This window comes from Petaurus breviceps, unplaced genomic scaffold, assembly GCF_028583685.1.
Source record: "Petaurus breviceps papuanus isolate PSGF00001 unplaced genomic scaffold, PetGlider_PUasm1.0 38, whole genome shotgun sequence".
In the NCBI taxonomy this organism is placed as follows: domain Eukaryota; kingdom Metazoa; phylum Chordata; class Mammalia; order Diprotodontia; family Petauridae; genus Petaurus; species Petaurus breviceps.
The window spans coordinates 73,055,161-73,069,483 of NW_027186304.1; the positions used below are offsets into that span (position 1 = coordinate 73,055,161).

General features: G+C 37.4%; 1 long non-coding RNA gene across 14 annotated transcripts in view; it reads right to left on the bottom strand.

Moving 5' to 3' along the window:
* The window catches only part of LOC138170592 (uncharacterized), a 72,095-nt gene that overhangs the window by 27,434 nt on the left and 30,338 nt on the right, over nt 1-14,323 (bottom strand). For 3 of the 14 annotated variants that reach the window (XR_011170678.1, XR_011170675.1, XR_011170681.1), the window contains exons 3-5: nt 13,423-13,665; nt 8,483-10,277; nt 6,620-7,386 (exon numbers count right to left, since the gene is read on the bottom strand). This is a non-coding gene — a long non-coding RNA (uncharacterized lncRNA). Of the gene's footprint in view, nt 1-2,626; nt 7,387-8,482; nt 10,278-13,377; nt 13,666-14,323 lie in introns of those variants that run through there. The other 11 variants (XR_011170676.1, XR_011170683.1, XR_011170680.1 and 8 more) reach the window with 11 other exon arrangements.

The window sequence follows — 14,323 nt, forward strand, 5'->3', positions numbered from 1 at the left end:
AAATCCTTTTATTAAGGTGATTTGTTCTGTGAAGCCACATGTGGCCTTCTAGGCCACAGGTTCTAGCATTTAGTGCTAGCACTTCACAAATATAACTTCATTTGATCCTCACAACAACCCTGAGAGGTAGGTGATATTATTATGTCTATTTTTACAGATGAGGAAACTGGGGCAGAGAGAAGTTAAGTGACTTGTCCAGAATCACACAGCTAGTAAGTATCAAAGGTCATATTTGAACTCAGGTCTTCCTGATTTTAGGCTCATCACTTTATTCACTATACCATATAGTGCTAAAATAGATGCTAAAGTGGATTCATGGAAGTTGTGAGGGAAGTGAAATACTCATTTGAGGAATTTATCAATTTTTACAAAGAAAATATGTAGACTGGACAAATTAATAAAGCTAAAAATAAAAAATGCAGGAGTTTATTTTAGTGTCCTTTCCCTGGAAGGAGAGCTTGATGATTAATCAATACCCAAGGCATCTCTAACACTACCTACCTCATTCAAAACAGGAAATGACTTGATAATATAAGTTAGCTAATGTAAAGACTCTCAGTGGAATTTGTGTTTTCAAGCTTTTTATTTCCAATTGTGGGATGAATCAGTTTCTCACAGTAGGAAGTTATCTAGTTCAATAGGTATGTAACCAAAAATCCTTCTGTAATGTTCCAGACAAGAGGCTATTCACCCTCTGGAGACCTCCACTGGTGGTTAGTTAACTCACTGCCTTCAAAACAATTCACACCACTTTTGTATAGCTGTGAGAAAGCTTTTCTTTACATTCGGTAGAAATCTGTGTAATTTATACCCTACTACTTCTAGTTCTGCCCACGAGGCTAAGCAGAACCATCTAATACCTCTTCTACATAACAACCCTTCAAATAGTCATAGAAACAAAGATTTAGACCTAGAAAGAAACTTAGATAGCATCTAGTAATCATTTTGGGGGCAGCTAGGTGGTACAGTAGATAGAGTGCCAGGCCTGCAGTCAGGAAGACTTATCTTCCTGTATTCAGACACTTACTGTGTGACCCTGCGGAAATCACTTAACCCTGTTTTCCTCAGTTTCCTCATCTGTAAAATGAGCTAGGAAGGAAATGGCAAGCCACTCCAATATCTTTGACAAGAAAGCCCCAAAGGGGATCACAAAGAGTAAGACAGGACTGAAAAAACAAACCTTCATTTTACAGATAAAATAACTAAGACCAGTGAGATACAGTCACTTGTCTAAGGACACACGTATACTTAAAAGCAATTATCATGTATTGTTGCTTTCCTTCCAGGCTTCTATATTCTAGGTTAAACATCATTTGCTTCAACAGGTGAATGAATGACAGTCTCCAGTTCTGTCATCATTCTGATCATATTCTGGATACGATACTTATTAATATAACAACTATGTCTTCTCAAAGAATTTCAGGGCGAGAACAAAAAATAAACTAGTAAGGGTCCATTACTGCCACATGGTACTCTCACTCTCCAAATCTAAACTTTTTCCATATTTCTTTTTTTTGAAGGGGGAAAGCAGGGCAATCAGGGTTAAGTGACTTGCCCAAGGTCACACTGCTAGTAAGTGTGATCAAGTGTCTGAGGTCGAATTTGAACTCAGGTCCTCCTAACTCCAGGGCCAGTGCTCTATTCACTGTGCCACCTAGCCACCCTTCCCGTATTTCTTAAATCCTCATTATCTACCCTGCTCCCAGTTCCCTTCTATTCTCCACCAGGTTCACTAAATACAAAGCCATCTATCTCATTACAGCTGGCTCTCTCCTTAAAATCCTTTATCTTGGCTACCCTGTCCAGTGCTGGTTGCTATTTCTCCCATGTCTCTCTCACTCAAACACACTGGTCCAGGAGAAAGAGTTGGCATACTCCTACCACTTCCGGATCACCCTTCTGCCACCAACACTTAATAGCCTCCCCTACTCTAAGATTCTTTTCATCAGTCTATATCATCCTATCAAGAACCTGGTTACTGTGATCTTATGGTCTCCAGGTCATGCACTCTCTTTTTCCAAGTTCAGAACGTAGCTCAGTCTTCCCCTCCATCTCAATTCTCGTCCTTATACTTCAATATAAGTTGCTTTCCCCTCGAACACCTGGATCTACACTTCATCAGCACCCTCAGTTCTTACGACATGTATCTTTATTTCACTCATAGAAAAGATGATACCTTTTGTTGTGTTCAGTTGTATCTTACTCTTTGTGACCCCATTTGAGGTTTTTGTGGGAAAGATACTTAAATATTTTGCCATTTCCTTCTCCAGCTCATTTTACTGATGAGGAAACTGAGGCAAACAGACTCGCCCAGGGTCAAACAGTAAGTTTCTGAGGCTAGATTTGAACTCAGGAAGATGAATCTTCCAGAATCCAGGCCCAGTACTCTACGCACAGGGTCACCTAGCTGTCCACCTTAGATCTCACTAAAACCATATCATATCCATACCTTTGAACTCTCTAGCTCCCCACTCTGATCATAAATTCCTGTCTACATCTTTTCCTGTACCCATTCCTCCTCCTAAACCCATCCTTCATCAACACAGAAACTTTGTATCTCTATTTCTCCATGTACCCTTATAATGACTTGCTGTTCCTCCTTCATAGTTGAGCAATTAAAGGATACTTTTTTTTTTGGTAATTCATCAAATGTTTATTTATTTTGGTAAATAGTATTTTATTTTTTCCAATTACATTGAAAGATAATTTTTAACATTCATTTTTTATAAGATTTTGAGTTTCAAATTTTTTCTCCCTCCTACCCTTCCATTCCCCTTCCCCAAGATAGTAAGCAATCTGATATAGGTTATACATGTAAATATATTTCTACATTAGTCATGTTGTGAAAGAAGAAAAAGAACAAAAGGGTAAATCCACAACCTCCCTCCCCCCCCAAAAAAGTGAAAATAGTATGCTTCAATCTGCATTCAGACTCATAGTTCTTTCTCTGGATGTGGATAATATTTTCCACCATACTCTTTTGGAATCATCTTGGATCTTTGTATTACTGAGAAAAGCTAAGTCAGTCACAGTTGATCATCACACAATGTTGCTATTATTGTGTACAATGTCCTCCTGGTTCTGCTCATGTCACTCAGCATCTGTTCATGTAAGTCTTTCCATGTTTTTCTGAAATTTGGCTGCTCCTCATTTCTTATAGCACAGTAGTATTCTATGACATTCATATACCACAACTTGTTTGGCCATTCCCCAATTGATGGACATTCCCTCAATTTCCAATTCTCTGCCACCACAAAAAGACCAGCTATAAATATTTTTGTACATGTAATACATGTTTGTATGTCCTTTCCTCTTTTTATGATCTTTTTGGGATACAGATCTAGTAGTGGTATTGCTGGATCAAAATTAAAAATCATAGTTTGATTGCCCTTTGAGCATAGTTCCAAACTGCTCTCTAGAAAGGCTGGATCAGTTCACAATTCCACCAACAATACATTACTGTCCTGATTTTCCCACATCTTCTTCAATATTTACTATTTTCTAGAGAATACATTGTTATCCACCTTTGGATAGGGTGCTCTATGACCTAATACCATCCCTTCCTCCCCACATCTACCGTGTTTTCTGCTCTTTTCTGTAGGAAGTCAGGAAACCACACCAACTTGTCACTACAACTTTATGTTATCTAAATTCAGCTGTACCTTCATTGCTACAGAACAATTTTTAAAAATTTCTTCCTTGATTAGCATACTCTCTGTAGCAGTTGATTTGAATTTTTTTCCTATTTCCTTAAGCCTTTAACACTGCCCTAATAAATTCATCTAGATGACCCCTCTTACTTGACTGAAACCGTCAGAAATGATATGCCTATTCCCTAATTCACACTTCAGAACCCCTTTATATATTTACTTCTCTATTCTTGTTTTCTTCAACATGTGGGGACAAGACGACTCTTTATTTAAGGCTAATCTCTCTACTTATGTCCTTCATCAAATTCCCTACTGTATATTCTAGGTATTTGGCCACAGATAATTCCTTTTCTCTCAGATCTTTAATTTCTACTAGTGCTTCCGGTATCTACAAATATACACAGGACTTCCTTATCCTCAAACAAAACAAAATAAAAACCCTTCCCTTACTTTTTGAGAGAAATAATTATTTCTCTCATATATTAATAACCAATTATTAAATTAAGATTAAGGTTTTCCTATCCTGTTTCCTCATGCAGAAATCAACCTTGGTAGGTTATTCAGTCAGCTTCTGAAGGACGCTTCTGATAGATGAGATTTTCCAAATTCTCAAGGTACATGCTTTTTCAATTTTGGATGAGACCCAACCCAAATAGAAAACCTTACAAATGGAATCTACTCTAGGCAAGATATTGCCCTTAGGAAAAAAGCCTCTCTTCTAGAGACCTTCCACTAGAATTTAGGCTGACAGCTTATGAAGGGGAAAACCAACCAGAGAGGTCTGGGAAGAGGTGGATAATTTTGATCAGATTGCTGGAGGTGGCTGAGTCTCATGATCAGGTCACATTCTTAGCAACAGGAGTTGAAGAATTTTTGACCTCTTCATTAATATGTTCACCCCTCATTGATTGTCAACCAATCACAGTTGATTTCCACTCTCAGGTACACCCTTTCCAAAGTGCTTCTTAAACATAGAATGTTTGACAGAGGGCTGTCTTTGGTTTATAAAAGAAAACCACTGACCACGTTTTATTAATTATTTGCTAGCCATAATTAGTAAAATTATTGATAATTACCCAGAAATTATGTATCTCTGAAAATTTCATCCATCACACTTACTTACCACCTTCACTTATATGTCGTTCCCTATCTCCTCTCCCTCTAATGCGAGGAAGCTAAGTGGCTCAACTAAAAGAGCGTTGGACCTAGACTCAGGAATCAAATTTAGCCTCAGATTTTGGGTGTTATGGACCTCTTTGATAGTCTGGTGAAGCCTATGAACTCCCTCTCAAAATTATACTTTTAGATGCCTAAAATTTTATTTGTAGAAAACTAAAGATTAGTTTAAATAAAAATGTGGCTTTGTGACCCTGGGTGAGTCACTTAACTTTTGTCAGCCTTAGTTTCCTCATGAAAATGAAAGGGGGATAATAATAGCATCTTCCTCAAAAAGTTGTTTGTGAGAATGAAAATATTTAGAAAGCACTTTGTAAACCTTAAAGTACCATGCAAATGCTAGTTATTATTATTATTAATTTTTACGTCAGATTCCTAGAAATCATTGCTTACACTTGTTCCCAAGTTTTAAACACCCAATAATACCTCAATCCTTTGAGAAATGCCCCATTCTCCTGAAATTGCTCTCTCCACAGTTGCTCTCCAGTTTCTTCAATATTCACCTTCCCTAATTTCTTCGGATCTTTTGACACAATCGTCAACCTCTTCTTGGATGTGCTTTTAAGACTCTTTTGACTTCCATAACACTGCTGTTTTCTGTTTCTTGTTCTGTCCAACTGGTCCTTCTCAGGGTTCTTTGCTAGATCACCATACACCACTTGGTTGCTAAGTATAGGTTTCTCTTAAGATTTTGTTTTGAGACCTCTTTCTTCTTTTATGGTTTCTTTACTCCTATTGATTCCATTATCATCCCTATGCAAATGATTCTCAAGTCCATGTATTCATACAGTACTTATTTCCCTCCTAAACTCCACTCCTGAATGGACAATTCTACTTGGATGTCCTGTTATTAATTGTGGGGACTGCCCAACCTACAAGAAGAACTGCCAAAGTGGAGTTCTGAGCTAACAGTACCTAATTAAAAAGTCCATGGTCCCCTCTAATGAAGTAGACCTCAGATTTTCCTCATGATCTGAGATGCTCCCTTCTTCTAGGACCTTGTTTTTATAAGGTTTGATACCCAAATATGCAAGAGGCATAGTGAAATACAAAATCTCATTGGTTGACAGACTTTGCTCTTGAGAGTCAAAAATGACGTATCAGCAAGAGGGTCACAGGATACTCCAAGTATGGGGCATCTTCACTAACTAAGTAATCACAAAATGCTCATTTGCTCATGTTGGACAAAAGAGAGAGGTATGGAGGTACAAAAATAAGTTGGAGGGCTTTCCGTGTAATTGAGTCACCTCTGTCGTGCTGGGCTTGGCAAGGAAAAACAAGGGTAGAGGGGCTCTAGTTAATTTTTTTTTAAAGCAATCGAGGTTAAGTAACTTGCTCAAGGTTACACGGCCAGTTATTTTTGTGTGGGTGCCGAGTATCTGAGGCCAGAATCGATCCCAGGTCTCCTGACTCTGGGGCCAGTGCTTCTAGTTAGTTTTTTATGATTAAGCAAGTGAACTTACAATCTGCAGCTCAGAGCTCTAAGGTCTAATATACAGAACTTATAATTACTACCCCTATGGAATCATATCAAATTGATTAATACTGATTGGATTAGAATAGGGGTCCGAATGAATTCTTTCTCACATTCCTTCCCTTCGATCCATTGAAAGATGCCAGTTTTCTTTGGATTGTTACAACCAGAAGGGAGTGTCCCCTTATTGAGGCACAAAAGTGACATTAGTAAAGAGAGAAATGGGCACAATGTAAAAACACTGATTATGTTCAGTCTGACTAGACATTAACTCATAATATATTAAATATACAATAAATGTCTGAGGTGACTCACTTACCAAGAATCACAAGGGATAGGTCCCTCCTTGTAAAATATGCCCTATGAGATATGGAATTCTGGGGACCGCAAGGCATTTGTTCAAGGATAGCAGCATATGCACTGTTTGCCTTAAGCACAGGTTCTGGAAATCTTCTGAATTTATGATGATTCAAGCAATTTTGACAAACAGCCACTCCATTATCGTGAGGAGAGGTAACATCTCTGTAGACAACACAGATTTAGATGGCTGTAAACATAGGGGTTGGAGCAAAATAAGGAATAGGTTGAGGTCCATGAACAAAGAAATTATCAGTTATTGCTGTCAGTGGTGGAACAAAGGCCAAAGTAAGAGACAGAAAAGGAGGATTTGAAGTTCCAGTCACTGTAGACTCAGGAACAGATGGATTAGGAACAATTTGTGGAGGGTATGATGATGATGAAGATGTCATGCTTTCTGAAATAGAAGACAGTGAGTGAGAGGATCTGGATGCTAGAAGACTAGATTCAATACCTCTCATGAAGATTTCATGACTCTCTGCAAGGTAACACTTTTTTAAGTGACAAGTAGCACAACTGAGGCAAGTAGTAAGAATTATAGAAACAACTCGACTTGTCCCATCTCATACAGTTGTCCAGTCTCTGAAATATCCTGTGATGCAATCCTGTGGTGATATGGAGGTCTCTTCTTTTAGGAACACTGAAATGAGTGGGGATTCAGAGCACCTTCTAGTGGACTGGGTTCTCCAGTTCAAGTCACTTGCAGAGATCACCTTCTCTGTTAAACATCTGTCACAAAATAGATTTTAATACAATTCTAGTTTACTATTACAATAACCAAGTCAGGTAATGAGAGCTAGCTCAAATCCTAATAACATCATCATGAACATCACTAGGCCAGGGAATCTACATTTTTAGTTTGGCAAGTTCAAACAACTGAAAAAAAAATTCTGAACCCAAATCTTATATTTGGCTTATATAATTGCCTAATCTTGTTACAACGATTTATTAAAAGCAACTGAAAAAGTTTCACTCTAGCTATTTTCTTTTAGCTATTCATCCCCCTTAAGAGGATAAGATTCTGCTACAGAACTACCAACAGACCACTTAAAAAAACACATTTATTTGTTTTTTTTTTTTGGAGGGGGGAAGGCTGAGCAATTGCGGTTAAGTGACTTTCCCAAGGTCACGTAGCTAGTAAGTGCTAAGTGTCTTGAGTCCAGATTTGAATTCAGGTCCTCCTGACTCTAGGGCAGGCACTCTATTCGCTGCGCCACCTAGCTGCCCTGAACAGAACACTTTTTAAATAAGATGATGACCTCTGATACACAACTGAATTCATTTCAAATTTGCCAGAATAACTGCAATTGTAATTCAGAGTTCTGGGATGGGACATATAAATACATTGAGTAGTCAATTTCAAGATAGCATAAATCAAATAAGTTATTTATAATAAAACATGTTTGTTTTCAAGTCATGCTCAACATCCAGGTGCTAACAATAGACCCAAATAAAATGAACTTTTCCTATTTGGGTCCATCAATATCCAGTTAAACTCATATTAATTTTAGTAAGGACAAAAATTTTAGGCTAAACAGCTCAAATCTTAATACCCATTTCTTATCATAATAGTTCAGATATGCTCCAGTATGAAATAAATATATAATATTGTATTTATACTGATAACCTGCCATGATTATATTAATTTGACACTGAAAGAAAATAGGGACATTATACAGTAAGGGAAATACATTTCCCTAACTTCATGTCAGTTTCAGGCTAGAGTCATATTGATAGCCAATTGTATTGAGAAAGGCTTAAAAGGGGATAGTTTTCTTTCAAGAAGAAATGTCATACTGTGAAAATCTAGTTAGGAGAATCCTACCTCAGCTCATGCCAAAAGTCATTCTTCTAGCCTTCCCCATGAGAACTTCACTTGTAATTCATGGATGTCAACCCCACAAAGTTACTAGCATCATCATTGGTCTAATAGGATTCCTTGATAATCATACCTGGAATTAGACTCAAAATAATATTACAATCCTATGTGGTCTAACAGTAAGTTCCAATAATCATAGCTTCACAGCTTTAGGTGGATTCAGTTAAGGGTCACATAATCCTTGATACAGATGAAAAAAGTTAAAGGTCTATAATTTTGCATTTCTAAAACAAGCCATGTTCTTAGGTCAGCTTTGAAGGGGCTCATTCCTCTTAGATCTGCTTCCCAGGTTCTAAGAGCATGTCAGAAGAAAAAACCAAATACAAAATAGAGTTATAAGAATTATAAATATTAAAGACAAATAATTCACCTGAAACTTCAGAGAATTTCAACTGTTGTATTATGAGTGCCTGAATTGGAAAATGAACCTGTGTTCCTCTTAATATCCTTAGATAGATGCTTTAAACAATTTTTGCATGAAAAACTCTTAATCCAATTTTGAAAATTGTCACAATTTCCATAAGTGATATCTCCCACTAATTATATTATCATAATGAAAGAATGTTATAGGGTGATCTCTTCTAAACTAAATTACCCAACAATTGTAAGGCTTCAAGGTTTCTATTATTTGTGATTCAAATGACAATTCAAAATGATCCCTCACTATATAGTAGCATATATAACATAATCAAAAATCACCAACAGGGTTCATTTTCTTTTACATTTGCCCTTATCAATGAAATTTGCTAGGTGAGGAAAAAGGCAGGGACATAGAGGCATTATTTCTGTTTAATTGCAGGTATAAGTCACAGGCAATTCATATGACAGGATGCCACAGTCAGGCTCAGAATAAGCCAGGCTGAAAAATGTCTTATTTACCAAGATGGGGATAGGTCAGGAGAATCCTACTTTCACCTTTGCAGAGTCATTCTCTCAACTTTCCCAGGGACAGACATCCACCCATGGCAGTCCTCAAACTGCAGGGGCACATGCCATTTCCCTTGAATGGTGAAACAGCATCCTTTATGTAGGATTAGACACTTATACCTGGATTCAAGACTTACAGAACAGCAGCAAGTCCCAAGAGTCTCTTCCTCAAACAGCCAAATTTCATTAATTATAGCTTTGGGCTAGATAATTCTTTTCATGTATTAACTTCAAAATTTCATCTATTCATAAATTCCATCTATTTCCAACTATCATTCTCTCCCCTTCCCCTTGGCCTGCAGATAAAGCCAGAAAGAGAACATCAGAACATTTCAGAATATGAGATGAGACCTCAATCAAAGTCCATGCAGGCAAGTGGGTCATACTTGAGCATAATCTCCTTGGTGAAAGCTATGGTATCAAAGAGATCTGTGGCTTTAGAACTAGGGAATAGTTCAACTTTGGTCAAAGACTGACTTGGGCACAATAATAATCTTTTTTCTACAAGTGCTCAAAAATGAGTGTGAGCTAACAGAAGGCCAATATGACTTGAAATATAAACTTATTAAAAGCTGCACAAGTTGGACATGTGGTTGTTATGCCAGTTGCCACTGTTGTGGTATCTGGAATAACTCACCTTTGCTTGATTAAATCTATTATCCCTTATGTGCCACAATGACCTCCCCTTATGAACCAAAAGAGTATACCTGGTGGTAGAAATTCACCTTCCTCAATCACGCATACCCAAGAGACCTATGTAAGTCTTGTACTGCTGTTTCCACTTCTTCTCCACAAATTCATACACAGTAAGTAGCTGGTTCAAAATAATAGCATTAAAAGATACAATTACATGAATTTCCATGGTCCCAAATGACATCCACTTACTATTTAAAGTTTTCATTTCTCTGCTTTGGGTGGGAGAGGCCCTAGTTCCTCAAATGGCAGTGGTGCTGAGTTTCACAATACCCTGTGAGCAGGGCTCATCCCAAGGAACCTCACAAAGATCTCCTAAAAGGACTTCACCATGCTTTTCTCCCAATAGTAAGTCATTTACTATTATTATTATTTTCTGGTTTTTTAATGCAAAATATATTACAATGATCACATAACAGATATATTTATGTCACCATATCTAGATTGAAAAGAGGAAGAAATTTGCTTTAACAGCTTCTCTTAGCCTTCTTGTATTTATAATGATTCATTTGAGAAATCTAGATTGCCTTATGAACTTTAACCTAGAGTGCCCTAGGTACTATAAGAATCTATTACAACAGAGGTTCTCAAACTTTTCCACAGTGGCAGAATCCTTCAATTCAAACAAAATTTAGAACCCTTATAGTAAAATCCCCTAAAATTATTATTTTAATGCATATTAACAAACACAAGGTTCATTAAAAATGTAAACTTGGGATGTTTCAGGGTTCCTCATAGAACAGTTTGAGAAAATGGAAAAATATATGAGTAATTTCTAATGTCCTGAAGGGACTAATTGGAGAAATTTCCATCTAGGACAGTTTGGTTCTTATTTGTGGGGGAGAAGTAGTGATTTCCAGTTCATCCCTGGCCCCCAATTCCATTTGGAAGAGTCCTAGGTGCTCAGGGAACTAATTTTGGACTAGCTGTCACCCTGAGGAAAAGCAAATATTTCTTATTCTTTCATTATGTCAGTTTATTTTATTTTAACTTTATTAATTTCTAATTGTCTTAGTTTGAGTCTGGGCCTGGCATGCACCAAGATAAGGTTAAGTAACCTGTCAGAATTTATAAAACATTTCTTTCTTATTGAATTATATATTATTGAAAATATATATATATGTCTAGGTACCCTCACAAAAAAAAAACCAACAAAATAAAACAGGAAAACCCTACTAAATTAGAGATTCTCTAAAGACGGTTCTAAATGGATTTCTGCTGGAATTCTTTGCTTGGTCTCAGGAGGTCATTCAAAACTGAGTCACATGGATATTATAGATATCAATCTTTAGTGCAAAGCACTTGAGGGAGAGGGGTGTGTGTGTGTGTTGGGGGGGGGGAAGGAAGTACTAAATAGCTTGAACTTTCCCACTTCCAAGAGAATCACTTAGAATTGGGGATAGAGACAAATATGCTACATGCAACATGCAGAGTTTAGTAGGGACAGCAAATAATCATTTGGGAACCACTGGTCTGTTAGCCTGGAGTACCTCCCAATGGAACTGTATACATTCTGAGGCATTAAATACAGCCAGGATAACAACCTCTCCTGACTGGCCCCTCATTAGAGGCAATGTATAACAGATGCTTGGCTAGAGTCAAAGAGATGGACTCTAGTCTGACTAAAAAAGCTGTGCAAACACCTCTTCTCTTTTTCTTTTTGAGCCCTTCTCTTGGTGAGCTTGCTTTCTCTTCTGGATCCAGCAAATGGTGCAGAGAATTTCTGTTTCTGTTTCTGTTCCCAACAATAGTAGCTGTAAGTGCATTGCATCAGAAAAATGTGCTCGGGTAGATGGCCTTGGCTCTCTGGCTGCTTTCTGCTCAGAGCTGCTGTAACAGAAATCACTAGGTGGGCACTAGCAACCAAACTCAATAACTTTTGCATTTATGATGTAGCTTCCAAAGCTGGAAAAGGTGTAAGAAGACTAGAAATGTAGGAAAGAAGCGGGCTATAAAGGGCTTTAAAAGTCAAACAGAAAACTCTGTATTTGATTATGGAGGCTATAGGGAAACACTGGAGTTTACTGAGTGGGAGGGTGATGTGTTAAGATTTTTGCTTTAGGAAGATCAATTTGACAGTTGAATGGAGCTTAGATTGAAGTGGAGAGAGAATCTTTCCAGCTCTGAGTCTGACATAGCTTGAATTACTTCCAGTGAAAGATTGTCTATGATTGAAAAGTTCACTGATCTAAATTTATTTAAGTGGTAGAGAGATTCACAAAAGGTTCTCAAAGCATAGTCTCAGGATCTTCAAATTCTCATAGGCTGGGCTCCTGTATTATTAATGCTTACTTTATGATGATGTCTGTATTTCAGCCTTTTGAATAAATTCATAATTTATGAAAGTAAACATAGAAACATATATCATCCATGTTTTATCAGAAGTGACATTAGTCTTTCAATAAGGTGTTTTTGCTTTCTTATGTTTCTGTTAAGTGGGAGAAGATGAGCAAAACTGGACGGATTTAACCCTTTGCCCCACAGAAGAGGCCAGGAAATTAAAAAGTTTGAGAATTATTTCATATGTAAAAGACAATAAATAATAGTTTCACTGCAGCACCACCTAGTGTACATAGAATGAAAACTAGCTTGTTTTTCCAACAGTTGTATAAATAACCCAAAACCTGATGAAGAACCCAGAAAAATGGCATATTGTGAACAAAAATTTCATTTAAATTTAGCTTTTCTTCTAAATGTGAATAAGTACTAATAGCAAGCATTTATGTGGTGCTTTAAAAATTGAACTTCGCACATGTTACTTCACAAGATTCTCCTATCTACCATCTGGAGTAGGGGTTGTGATTATCTCCAAATTAAAGATGAGGAAACTGAGACTGAGAAGTTAAATGATTTGCCCAGGGTTACACAGCCAGCAAGCTTCTGAGGCTGGATTTGAACCCAAGTCTTCCTGACTCCAAGTCCAGTGCTCTATCCACGTTATTTTCTAGCTGCTATTGAATGAGAAAGCATTTACTGTGTACTTGTTATGTGTCAGGAACAGTGCTAACTTCTGATGATACAACTGACATCAGTTAATTACCATATTTTCCTAAATATTGGTTGGAAACTTTGGGGACATGCAAGACCCAGATTTATATTAACAAAATCTTTAAGTTGATGCCCAAATTCTTTTATCATATACCCTTCATTTGCTATTCCCTATATTTAGCATTTCATCTTCCATTTCCATGCCTTTGCACACATTATTCCCCCATCCCCACCTCCTCATGCCTTGGAACTGGAATACATTTCCTTTTCTTTTCTACCTCTTACAAACTCTAGCTTCCTTCAAGGAGTAGCTCATATGTCCACCCCAAGCACATGAAGACTTCTCCCAGCAAAACGAGTAGATGAGAACAATTTGTTCCAGTGGCCATGAAGGTAGTTGAAGCAAGACCGTTGGAGCCCTTAGAGCTGGGTCAGACATTGAAGATGCCAAGGTCATCCGCTGTATCCAAGGCCATCACTAGTTGTCTTGATTTTTCTCCTGCCACTGGAGTTAGATGACCCTGGAAGAGAGTGAGGCTGATAACTTTGTGCAACTTGGCCTCATTTAAATACATTTCATGAGCAAGTCAAGGTCCTCTTCAGAAAGCATAAGAGGAACAACAACATTACAATAACAACATATGCTACCTCCTATAAGGTCTGTAATATTCTCCAATGTATTATCCCTCTCATCCCTGGATTACTTTGCATAAATTGTGTGTTTACTTATCTGTGTACAATGTTGCTTCTGATCCGTCACTTTACCTCAAGTTCCTTGAGACCAGAAACTTTTATTTTATCCCTCACAACCCAAAACACATAGTGTTCTGTGGGTGCTTAAGTAATTCTAAATGAATGAAAAATAAAATGTTACTCTGCTAACATTGCTAGAAACAAATGAATTATCAGCTATAGTTATGGTCTACAGTTTCTTCACTATCCTGGTCACCCCACTCTAAGCTGTAAAAATGAAAATAAAAAGTGTGTGAAAGTACCTTAATATTGGTGGGAGTTAATTGAGTCTACTCCACTTAAAGTAACTAATGTAGAACAGCTCAACTGAATCAATGGGACATAGGAAATAATTGTAAACAAGGGCCAATCTCCACTGAATCAATCAATCAAAGACATTTCAAATAGACAGAACAGGAAATGCGCTCATATTAGCTTGAGGGAACT